Source organism: Nicotiana sylvestris, chromosome 4 (assembly GCF_000393655.2).
Source record: "Nicotiana sylvestris chromosome 4, ASM39365v2, whole genome shotgun sequence".
NCBI lineage: Eukaryota > Viridiplantae > Streptophyta > Magnoliopsida > Solanales > Solanaceae > Nicotiana > Nicotiana sylvestris.
Window position 1 is genome coordinate 75,585,298 of NC_091060.1, and position 12,896 is coordinate 75,598,193.

The following is a 12,896-nucleotide window of genomic DNA, read 5'->3' on the forward strand; positions in this document are numbered from 1 at the left end:
TACTATCCTGTTGCTGCTGAGGTGGTTGGTAGGTCAACTGTTGCTGGTGTTGCTGATTATAGCCATGTTGCCTTTGATAAGGTATGATTTGGCCTTGTGGTCGTGCTCCTCCTGGATTGGGGTTATGCTATGGCTGGTTCGGTCTGTACTGCTGGTTTACTGTTAGTCCCCATTATTGTCCACCTTGCCTCTGACCTCCAAAATTATTTACATAATTCATATCTTCTGTGAATCTCTGGTTCTCATTCTCTCCACTTCACGAGCGTACATATGTCTGGTTAATGCAAGGAGTGCACAAGCCTCCATTTGTGGTATCCACGATGTGCACCTGTTTCGTACCCATCTCATCTATTTTCTTTGTCAGCAAACTCATCTGGGTCGTAAGAGTGGCTATGTTTTCTGCATGTGTGTTGTTTGGGTCAAGAGCAATAGAATGAACTATTGGAGTGAGTGTTATGTCCCTCGTAATCCAGCCTGAATTTTGAGACATCTTGTCAAGAAGAATCTTGCACTCTGTGAAAGTTTTGCTCAAGAATGCACTCCCGGCAGAAGCATCTACATTGGCCTTCAGACTGTCAGCCAAACCCATATAGAATCTCTGTCCCAGCATTTGATCCGGAATGCCACGGTAAGGGCACTTTACCAACATGCCCTTAAGCCTCTCCCAGGTCTCTTGCAAAGTCTCGGTCGGTTTCTGCTTGAATTGCAATATCTCATCAATCTGCCTCGCAGTTTTGTTGGGTGGATAAAACTTGTTTAAGAACTGCTTGACCAGTTCCTCCCAAGTAGCAATGGAGTTTATAGGGAGCAGATTCAGCCAAGTTTGAGCCTCCCCAGTCACTGAGAATGGGAACAATAATAATTTGATTGCCTCAAGAGTCATATTCGGTTGTCTCTAAGTGACACACATTGATAAGAAGTTCTTCAGATGTTGTTGTGGGTTTTCGATGTATGACCCGGAGAACAGTCTTTTATTCTGTAATAGGTGCATCATATTGTTGGATACCTGGAATGTCTCCGCTTGTATCTGAGGAACCGCAGTTGCTGTGGCCAGGTTGTCCGCAATTGGTTGCGTCCAATCATAAAGAGCAGCTTCCGACACAAGAGGTGCTACCACTATGATGTTTGGATTATCTACGTCACCCATTTCAATTTGTTCGTTTTCTTTCGGCTAGTTGCTCTTTCTGTTAGCCTGGTTCAATATTCGGAATGCTTTCTCGGGATCTGAGAGTCCTTTAAAGAGTTCACCAATTCTCGAATAGCTTCTAGGCATGCACCTAAGTTACATAAGAGTTCAACCGTGAGAATTTCAATGGAAATATTTGTAACACCACAGAAATTTGATCTAAACTAATAATCCTAGAAATTCTTCAAAGTTGCAATAAATAACACCGTTAGTTCCCCGACAACAGAGCCAAAGTTTGATCATGCCCAACTACGCCTTATAAAAATGACTAAGCGATCACTGCAAATATATAATCCGGTTTAGTCTGGAGTTGAATCCCACATGGAACTAACCTATTTACTACAACTTTTAACACTGCTAATGAATAGCCCAAACAATTTCCGGATTGAAAAGGCAATCCTCGGTTTATAGGCCACGACCACCCTACTCGAGGACTAACACTTCGAACAAGTTCGAAGTGCAATCAAGAAACAAGCCCAAAGGCAAATCTAAAGTTAAAGGCTACGGCCAAACTAACACGGTTTGAAGACATCCGAATTCCGTAATAAAACAATCCTTCAAATATTTTCATAAACTCGGTTTAAAAAAAAGGGCTACCCTCGGCAAAGTTACAAAGGGTTTCGATAACGTCAACCCTAAAAAACCTTAAGGTGTGCCAAATTGTTCGAACTCTCAAACAAACTTATGCTAAGGCATAACAAAAGTAAAAGGTTTTCAATAACACTGAATCCTAATGGATACAGATTTATCTTGTGCTAAGGCATAACAAGTTTTTATATGATTAAACTTTTAAGACGAAAAGGGAAAGAGCCACTCTTTTAAGGCCATATCGGCCTGATTCAAGAGCGTAAGTGACATTATATTGTTGAGTTCGAGGATTGATCACGCCCAACTACGCCTTATAAAAAGGATTAAGAGGTCACTGCAAATATATAATTCGATTCAGTCCAGAGTCGAATCCCACAGGGAACTAACCTATTTACTACAACTTTTGACACTGCTAATGAATAGCCCATACAATCCCCGGATGCAAGATTTTTAATAGATAATGATTAGAATTGAGTTAACTAATGAGAAACAATAATAAAACTAGCAATAATCAAGAATAGAGTTGAATTCAAAGGTAAAATGGTCTAGGGTTATTGATTTCCCAATTGTCGGATTAATTCCTGACACGTTCGCTATAATCTCACTGTAATACTCTATAAGAATATGAGTTCTGGGTTACCGCAATTATCTCTTGATCAATTACGATAGTTTACTAGCAGTATTCTCTTGAACTACTCTAGTTGACAATTTATGCAGCTCAGAATTATCCTATCAAAGCTTCGTTATCTCTAACCCCGCTTTTAAATTCAAGTAATTAATTTCTTAACTTACCCGAAAGTGGTGTTGTTCAACAACAATCTAACCTAGTGTTCTTTTTCAAGCAACATAAGGTAACTAGACGGGATTAATCAAGGGCCCTTTCAATTAATCACAGGAAAACACATAGTTGAACAATTATAGAATAAGAAACGACTTAATTATATCAAAATGTAATCAAGATTTATCCAACAATTGGTTACATGAACCCTAGATTAAATGTTTAGCTACTCATGGTAAAACAAGATAAAACCATAAAATCATTCATAATTCACAAAATAATGATAACAAGAAGAAGAAGAATGAAAAACTCTAATGGTGTCTTGATCTTCTCACACTTATTCTTGCCTCCAATTGAGTCTAAAAACAAGCTTAACCTTCACTTGGGCGAGTTTGTTGAGTTTATATAGGGTTAGGATAAGTTTTCCATGCTTTATACTTTAGCCCTTAAACTTTCTTGGCCTTCTCCAGATCGACCGCGGTTGCGGTCCAACCGTGGTCCGACCGCGGTCATTTTAGACTTTCTTCTTTCACTGCTTTCCAGCAGTGGCCCTACTGCGGTCGCGGTGGACTGTTGCCTAAGTTTTTTTTTTTGGCAATCCGCTAGGTAAGCGCCTAGGGCTAATTTTTTATTAATGAAAGAAAAGAAAAATACAACAATTAAGAACAGTACAAATAAGAGGGACAATAGCACCAGTATTGTTACCCATATGCCTTGGCTATATAATCACTCATCTGCACCTCACATTGCCTTATGATGGCAACCTCATGTAGAGGATTCATGGTGTAGCTGCCGGCAAAGTCTCACGAGGGCATATAATCTCATAGCCATGTGGATATTTTTCCAAAGACATAGTACCAAGGCAACTCAAACCGGGCTAAACCTTACCCTACTAATCCTATTGAGGCAGAGAAAAGGCCTCATCTACTAGCACACATGTAAAAAATAAGAACTGGAGAGTACCAAATATTCAATGATCATCATAGAGTTTATAACATACTCTATGACGATATTACAAATGAGAATACTAATAAAGTGGTATAATAGAATGAAGTACCAATTTGGTTCATGTCCCTTCTTTTGCAAACTTGTAAAATCTTCAATTTGTAATTCTTTGTTGTTTTCCTCAACCGTGTTCAAAATGTATTCAAAAATCATCCTTTCTTTTTTGAACGGTTCGACCTCGTTGATGTAGTTGGGGCAGCCTGCTTTTATTTGGCAACTCTCATTGGAGGTCGCCTAACATTTAAAAAATCACTAACCTTGTTGTCCCAACTACTTTTCCTTGTATTAGATTTCCTATTTTTTCCGCTATGCATAGGTGATAAATCACCTTTTCTTGTTGCATGTGCGCGACATTCTTTCAAAACTGCATCTTCTTCTCCTTCCTCATACATATCTCTACCCACAGATACTGGATCTGGCATGTCTTGTAAAAATTCTTGTGCCATCAAACCATTTCCATCTTGTCTGTTAACCATAGTTGCCTTGTTTTGACTTTGTTTTGTGCCTTTCACCTGGTTGCTGGTCCAATCCCCACACCCATTGCTACTAACTTGATTTGTATTTAGAGAATTTAGGGGCTTAGAACTTACCATTTCATCAAGTAGCTTTCTGTCCTCCATCATGATAACATGTGCCCTTATAGATAACTGTTGCTGTCCAGCAGTTGAAGAAGTTACTGCTGCTCCTGCATTGTTTTCATTCTGCTGCTGCAATGCATCAAGCAACTTTCCATCCTGCAAAGTGATAGCTAGTGGTGTTGTATCATGCTGCTGCTGTCCACCAGTTGGAAGTGTGACTATAGCTCCTGAGGTGTTTGCATTCAGCTGCTGCTGCCCATACTTTCGACCAGCTGGATCAATCTGGTTACTAGGTGTGGCTGCATTTTGAACTATGTTTCCAGCTACTACATCCTTGACTTTTAGAGCAGCAACTGGAGAGTACCTGGGAATGAAAGCTGGAGCGTTGAGATTCAACATGCTTTTATGGCTTGCGTTTGGTATACCATCTGGTTTAGGCAGTGTTATTGAATCAAGTTCTTCACCTGCACTCTCCTGATCAACCTCATGATCTGCCTCTTCAGATGAGTATCCAGGAAAATCAACACCACAATCTTCTTCATCATCATACTCACGCTGGTCATCCCAAAGCTTGGATTTAATTGCCATCGCCTTTTGCGCATCAACAGGAACAATGTCCTTTGACACAATAAGTCGACCACCTATATTCTTGGCAAGTTGTTGTTTGCTACTACCTGGATATTGTAGTTGGCAAATTTTTGGGGTTGTGTTCATCATCATAGCTGCCACGGCAACGTTTACCATTTTATCAAGCTCCGAATTGGAAATATATAGCGTTGGCGTATCTGCAACATGAATTTGACTTGTCTCACTATTGTGATTACCACCAGATGCGATCTCAAGGAGAACACTGTCCGCTTCATTTTTCTGCTCCTTTTCACTACCTGTAAAATTAGTTTTTCCAGCATCTGGTCATATCTCGTACCCCATCTATTGTTCCTCATTAACATGCTCACCCTCATTCACCAAAGCATCGAAAGAGTTTGAAACTCCAATAGCCTTTGATGGTATAATATGATTTTGAAGCATTGGAGTTTGCTTCTTGCTAGGTGATTTGTTCACCACTTTCCATTTGTTACTCTTTGTAGTACCTACTGCCCCTACACCTACTTTATCTTGCCCCGCAAAAATTTGATGACCATGTGCCAAAACATTTTTTCCTCGATCAACATCGGCATGCATTGCACCAGCAGTAACTAGGTGCATTCTTGTAGAGATAGTGGAGGCATGAACATATTTGGATTGTTTAGGCAGCCCCTTGTCCAATTTTAACACCTCATCTAGTGGCACGATAGGAGCTGAAGCATGTGTTGTATTTGAATTGTCAATAACCCCAGCAATAGAAGTCATAACCCCTTCATTAAAGAGCCCAGCACCTGCCTTCAAACTTGTAGCATCTGCACTTCTCACAACATCAACATCTTCAAGTTCCTGCTCCTCATCTTGCACTGCAGTATCTATTAACTGAGCTGTTTTTTTCAGTTAGATCAACATGTGCAGCAGTAGCTTTAATAACCCCAGCAGTAGGACGATTACCAGTTGCATTCAATGCAACATTAGCCTCCAATTGTGAACCTACAGTAGCTGATCGTCTTTCAGCTTTGTCAACTTGTCCTATCAATGTTACTGCTGCATTATTCTTGGCAAACATTGTTCGAACAGCTGTAGCTAAAGCACTATCATTCATCATCCCAGGTACAAACGCTGAACCTTTAGAAGTTCCAGGTAAAGCTTTATCAACCACAGTATTTTTTGCAGCCTTCAAGTCCTGAGCAACTCTAGCAAGGGCTTCAGCAACTGGGACAATTGCACTAGAAACAGGATTACGCCTCATATGCCTTGTAGATACAGCTGTTACATGTGCTGTCTTGATCAAATTTTCAGCGTGTTCATGAGCCCTTTGAAGAGCTCTTAACACCTTTGTAGCATCTGTATGGTTAATATGATCTCAAGCAGTTCGATCACCATCATTTAAGGCCCTCCTCTCATTCAAAAAATGACGCAAATCTCCCTTGTATTTCGCACTACCAATTTGTTCTTGACGAGGTTGCTGTTCATCAATCTGAGCATCCTCATCACGATTTTTTTTCTGAAGTCTTCGACACGTAGTTTCATCATGGCCTTGATGCTTACAACAATTACAATACAGTGGCAAATTATCGTAAACGATTTCTTGAAAAACCTCCAATACTTTTCCAGAAATTTTATCCACACTTTGCAACCTTACGCGATTAGGATGTTTGTCAAGCAAGTCTAAGATCACCTTCACCCTAGCAATGCTAGGTCTGGACTTAGTTTGTGTTGCCTTATCAATGGAAATTGGTTTTCCTACAGCAGATGCTATAGACAACAATGAAGGCATCGCAAACAAATCTGGTGACAGATTCGGCAACGATATCCAAACCACTGCTTTTGTGGTTTCCTCTTTTGGGTTATAACCAATCGTCCATGGAAATACACGATATTGAAGCTGAACACCCTTATACAATAGATAATTAACAGAGCGAGCTAAAGCACTTACATAATCATCATAACGATCAAACCTTAGCAGTAATTGTCTTGGTGCGAGTAAACCGATGATACATCGACCTTTAACACCTAAGTGTTTGGGCAGTAAATCTCGTTGCTCATTGAGTTATGGTGCTCCTGGAGATACTTTCATCACTACTGATTGATGCAAGCCTTCCTCCACCGCAAACTGTTGTCGTTCTTCTAAGGAAAACATTACAGTTGGCTCTCCATGGATGAACTGAACTGGTTTGAGTTTTGGAGTTGTGCGAGGTATGGGGTCTATTTTTGTTGCGATTTGCTAAGCATATGTGGGTTTTATTGGTGGCTCTCCCACAACCAAAGGCTGGGGAGAGACGACATCATCCATGGCTACTCAAAACGTCACCATATCATTGACGTGAAGAACTGAAAATAACAACAAAATCTGGAAAATTCTGCTTGCTACAGTAAATCGCGAAATAGAATTTAAGATCTAGAAAAATAGGTCATGAATTTGAGGATGAAACCAGTTAGGGATTGTTCTCTAAGAGAAGGGGGTTCTTTTAAGACCAATCTTGTGATATTACCTTGCCGGATGCCGGAGTTATGGCCCGGTGAATAGTGACAAAATTACTATTCACCTTCTTCCTAGAGAGAAGGAGGAGGATTTTAGAGAGATTGTTGCGTAGTTTTTCTCCGCCTTTTCTAGATCGTTTTCATCCGGCCTCTTCTAGATTGGTCTTTTATCTACATATTTGACCCAAAAACACTCTATATCCTCCTCCTAACTCGGAGTAGCTCCTGCAAAGCATAAAAACCTCAATTAGAGCATTTTGTTATCATTTAGCACTTAAAACATCAATAAAGTATGGTTAATTTATAGCATAAATAGCATCTACATCGCATAATATAGGCTACTATCAAGGATTCACCCTCGCTCAACTGAAACCTAAGGGTTTTTCTAATCCGAGTTCGAGAAAGCACTCACTCGATTATAGAGACTATTCTAATCTGACTTCGACAAAATTTTCGCAAGGCAACAAAGTGAGTCAAAATTATCACAAGATATAAAGTATATCAAAATTATCATTAGGCGAAAATCAAAGCCTAGTTTTTACAAAACCGAAATGGGAGACGAGCCATAAAGAAAAAAGGATCTTTCATATATGCAAAAATATTTACAAAGACCACTCAGGGTCTTACACAAAAAAACCAAAAAAGAAAAAAGTTCTTAGTGCCTAATCCTCCCGAGGGGCCTCCTCTTCTCCACTCTCAAATCCACTTGCACTCCCGGAGTCATTGTCATCAGAAGAAAGCAGCGCTCTAGCTTCAGATTTGAGTACTTTTGCACTCTCGATCTCGACGGCAAGGTCAAAGCCACGAGCACAAATCTTCTCAAGAGTCTCTCTCCGAGAATGGCATTTGGCATGCTCGGCAATGCAAAATGCTCGAGCCTGAGTAGCTTCAGCATAGGCTTGGTAGACGGCCATGACCGCCTTCGTGTCAGCCTTTACTTTTTCTTCCTCAGATGTGGCCTTCGCAAATTCGGCGTCCAATCGAGCCTCGAGCTACTCAATTCTCTTGGTTCGGGCCAAGTTCTCCTCCTTAATGCTTTGGAGTTGACGTTCAACCGATAACAGTTGGGCTCGAGCGGCCTCTTTCTTCGAGGCAAGGCGATCCATATTTTGTTTCCACCCTAAAGTCTTCGCCTCCTTCATCTTGGCCTCCTCGCGAAACTGCTCGATCTTTTCGGCCTTCTGCTGAACCTGCAGGATCAAAGTGTTAGTTGTCGTTCCCGAATCAATATATCAAGCTTCCAAAAAGTTTTTATTACCTGCTCAATCAGGTCGGTTTGTCCTTTATGAGCTGTTGCCAATTCAGCTCGAAGGTTCTTGATCTCCTCTTGTTTTTGCCCAATGAGAAGTTTTAGGCCATATCTCTCCTCCGTAAGCCTTTTGAGATCGTCCTCATACCGGCTCAGCTCTGCCCGGGATTTAGAAACGCTTCTTGATGAAGCGCCAAGGTTTATGAAGAAAGAAAGGAAATCAGACAAGAGGGAATAAAAGACGAAAGTGATATTGATAAAGGGAGCTAAGACTTGCCTGACTCAAGAGTCGATGAGCCTCACGAAAATACTCGATGCATCGACCATATCAGAGGAATCTTCGACCCCCGTGAAGTAGCCACAGAAAAGGTATTCCCCTTCGTGGGCCGTTCCCACATCGGGGGTCCCCAAGGCCTGGGATTCCTGAATTTTCCCCTCAGAAAATGTGGAGAGGGGCGAGACACTAATGTCTATTTCCCCAAGAAAGTCACTTGGGGCGTTCTCTTTATTTTGAAGGGCCTCAGATTTGTCCCCTTCAGGTACTATCACCGGTTGCCCATCACAACGGGAGGTATCTTCGGCCTCCGATGACTCGAGGACTCTGCTCGGACCATCTTCTGAGATCCCCTCGATCCGAGGGTGAACCTCTTCGGTCATCACCGGCTCAGCGGTCTTTGGGACCTAGACGCTCCTCTTTCGAGCCACCAGTTCAAAGGCGACATCTTCATTCTCCTCTTTTTCATCTCATAGCTGCTGAACTACATTTGCAGGTAGGGCGGCAATATCTTTCTTCGACTTGCAAGCCTTGCTCTTCTTGGGCTTTGGAGTATCGGAGGGCGAGACCCTTTTTCTCTTCTTATCCTTGCCGGCTTCGGGGCCTCTTCCCCCTCCCTAGACATGGGACTCATGATAGTGTTGTCTCCAAGACCTAAATAAAAGGGAATCAAGTAGAAATAAAAAAGAGACATTTCAAAAAAGAGCATCAAACACACGAAAAGAAACTTACCATGATTTTTTGCCTCCCATCGGTCCCTTGCCAAATCACGCCACGGGCGCTCGGTATATGAAGAAGTCGATGCCAGTTTCTAAACCCAGACCTCAAGGTTCGAAATTGCATTAGGAACGTTGTATAATAGGAGGAAACATCAATGAGAAAAAACAAAAGGAACAAAACAGTAAATGGGGGTGAAGGGCGGGGTGTGTACTTACGTTTCATGTTCCACTCTTTGGGGAATGGCATCTTCTCGGCCGAAATTATGTCAGAAGTCCTCACTCGGACAAACCAGCCCATCCATCCTCGGTCCTTATCCTCATCTATGCTCGATAACAGCACCTTGGTGGCCCGACGCTGAAGCCTTATTAATCTGCCTCTATAGAGACAGGGTATGTACAATCTAATAAGATGGTCGAGGGTAAAAGGCATGCCCTCGACTTTGCCACGAAAAATTGAAGCAAAATGATGATGCGCCAGAAAGAAGGATGGATCTGGCCTAGGGTTATTTGGTATTGGCGGCAGAAATCAAGGATAACAGGGTCGACGGGATCCAGTGTAAAAGGGTAAGTGTAAACACATAAGAACCCTTTCACGTAAGTGGTGATGTCCTCTTCGGGGGTCGGAGTCACCACCTCTTTCCCCTCCCAATGGCAATCTTTCTTCACTTGTTTAAGGTCGCCTTCAGTTATCGAGCATATATATCTCGACATAGGCTCACATCGGCCAGAGACCAATGAGGGTTTCTCAACCTTGAAATCAGAAGTGAGATCGCACACCCCGGGAACACACTCCTCGATGCGTGGCTCCACCAGCGTCTTATCACCGACCGACCGCGATGAAGAAGCTTTCTTCTTTTGAGAAACGGTTTTTGATGTTTTTGCCATCTTTATATGGATTCAGGGAAAGTAAAAGATGATATTTGTAGTTTGAAAAAGTGTTGGTAACGAAGCCTAGAAACTGTGCAAGGACGGAAAGGCTTGATAAGATGTGAAGAATTTTGAAGATTTGCAGAAAGTTTTGAAAAACTCAGAAGGATTTGAAGATTAGTGCATGAAAGATTCAAAGTAAAGTTTTAAAAAGTGAGAAGAAGACCGATTTAAGGATTCACGATGATGGTTCAAAGGTACTAGTGGTCGACCATCAATTGACGCTCATTAATGATCTTGGGAACCATACCGACGCGATGCTTCAGTCGCGTCTGTCGCTTACGTCACAAGGGTGACATCATAACTGGTCGAGGTATAAATCGAAGGTTCAGTTCGTTTCTTCTCATTACACTCTAAGAAACGAGGGACTATCTGTATATGGATAAAATTGACACTTGCCCGATTTTGCCATTTATCGAAGACCAGGGGCATCGCGTCGAGGGTCAGTCTTGTAATGGGTCAAGTCATAGCACGAAGATAAAGTATCAAGGTCGAGAAATGAGGTGCTCGTCGAGATCAAGGCCAGTAACGATCGAGACCATATATGACAGACTTCGAGCGAAGCGCAATAACGGAAACGTGAGATATCCGCAACTGGTTGAAGATCACGGTGAAAATCCCGGAACAGATCAGATCAAGGGCAGTTGTTTTGGGCTAATCATGAGATTTACTTCTGTAATTAGAGTTATACCATAATTAGGATTCCTCTACTATATAAAGAGGAGTCCTTATCACTTGTAGAGCACACATTCACACAGATAAAAGCAATAAAATATTTTCTCTTTAGTTTACGCTCTCTTGTTCATCACCTCGTTGCATTTTAACTGTACTTACATAACTAGCTCGAGGGTATCCGATCTCGAGGGCTCTGTCCAAATGCTGGTTTGCTTTATATTATTGTCAATTTGCATCTATTATCTTTACGTTTATCAATTGGTATTAGGTGAAATCACTTGTCCTTAAAACCACATTATAAGTTTAATTGTTATCCAATTTTTAGGGTAAACAAACTTAAATTTAATTTTTGTACAAATTTTATATACTATAACTTTTGTATGTATTTTGTATATGATTTGTATATATCTTGTATGTGGTGTGTTCTACTTTCTCTCTGAAATTCCAATCAAAACTTCCTCTCATAATACAATTTGATACATATCAACAACTTTATTTAAAAAAAAATAGTATTTATAACTTAAATATAGATTTCATACAGCCATTCATACAGTATAAACTACTTTCCAACTTTCATACAACATTCAAATAAAAAATTGTTGCTACAACATAATACAACTTAAATTACAATTTACATACAACTATAATACAACTTTAATATAATTTTAATGTATGTATATTGTATGTCATGTCTTCTTCTTCTTCTTCTTCTTCTTCTTCTTCTTCTTCTTCTTCTTCTTCTTCTTCTCCTGCTCCTGCTCCTCCTCCCCCCCTCCTCCTCCTCCTCCTCCTTCTTCTCCTTCTTCTTCGCCCTCAAAATTAAGATATAAACTCCAAAGAATATTCTCAATCATTTGCAATATTTTTTTAAAACCCGAATTGATATTCAAAGCTTCGAAACCTTATAATGGTTGTAATTGTAGAGAGTCAAACACCTTCAGAATTTATTGATTGACAATTTTAATTCGAACACCAATGGTACAATATAAAAGAAAATTGCTAAGTTAAAATTTTATAGTAAAATAATTGAAATCCGTGGAAAAAATGATAAAGTAGATGAGAAAATAGAGATAACTGAAGGAAGAAAAATACGGTTGGGGAAAGAACAAAGAGAGAGAGAGTCGAAGAAATACTTATTTAATACAAAGGGATACTATTTAATTCCTAATACAAAGGAATACTTATTTAATACTAATTTGTATATAATTGGTAAATTATATATCAACTTGTAGTTAAGTTAAAACTTCAATAGTGAGGACAAATAAATTTCAAAAGTAGTATAGATAAGTAAAAACCAGTTTATAAAAGACTAAAAAATCAATTGAGTGGTCTCGCTGTATCTATGAACTCAATCCCACGAATGAGAAATGACGTTGCGCTGTTCCACTGTGTACTCCTTGTATATCATTTTACATGGCTGTGTTTAACTGCTCGTATTACAACTTACTATCCTAAATTTACTGTGACATTTTCAGATTATTAAGGATAAAGTAGAAAGTTTACAGATAAAAAGTTTCTAAATATAAAAAGGTAACTTTCTTTTATGAACGAACTAAAAGAGAAAGAATCATATAAAATAATATAGATAAAGTGTTTAATTTCCTCTCGAATGAAGTACATAAGTATGTACAGTGAAGAAATGGCTGAAAGAAGCCAAGACAAACTAAGTAAGCAGTCTGGTGGAAGAAGCTATAAATAGACAGAAAAAAGCCAAAGAGAGTGTGAGTGGCTATTTCAATTATTTTCAAGAATGCATGATCTAAGAAGCAAAAGTAGAGAGTTGTGACTTAGTGGTAAGGAGGAAAGAAGGAGAATATTTCTCAGACATGAGAAGCACGTCGCTAAGGCAAA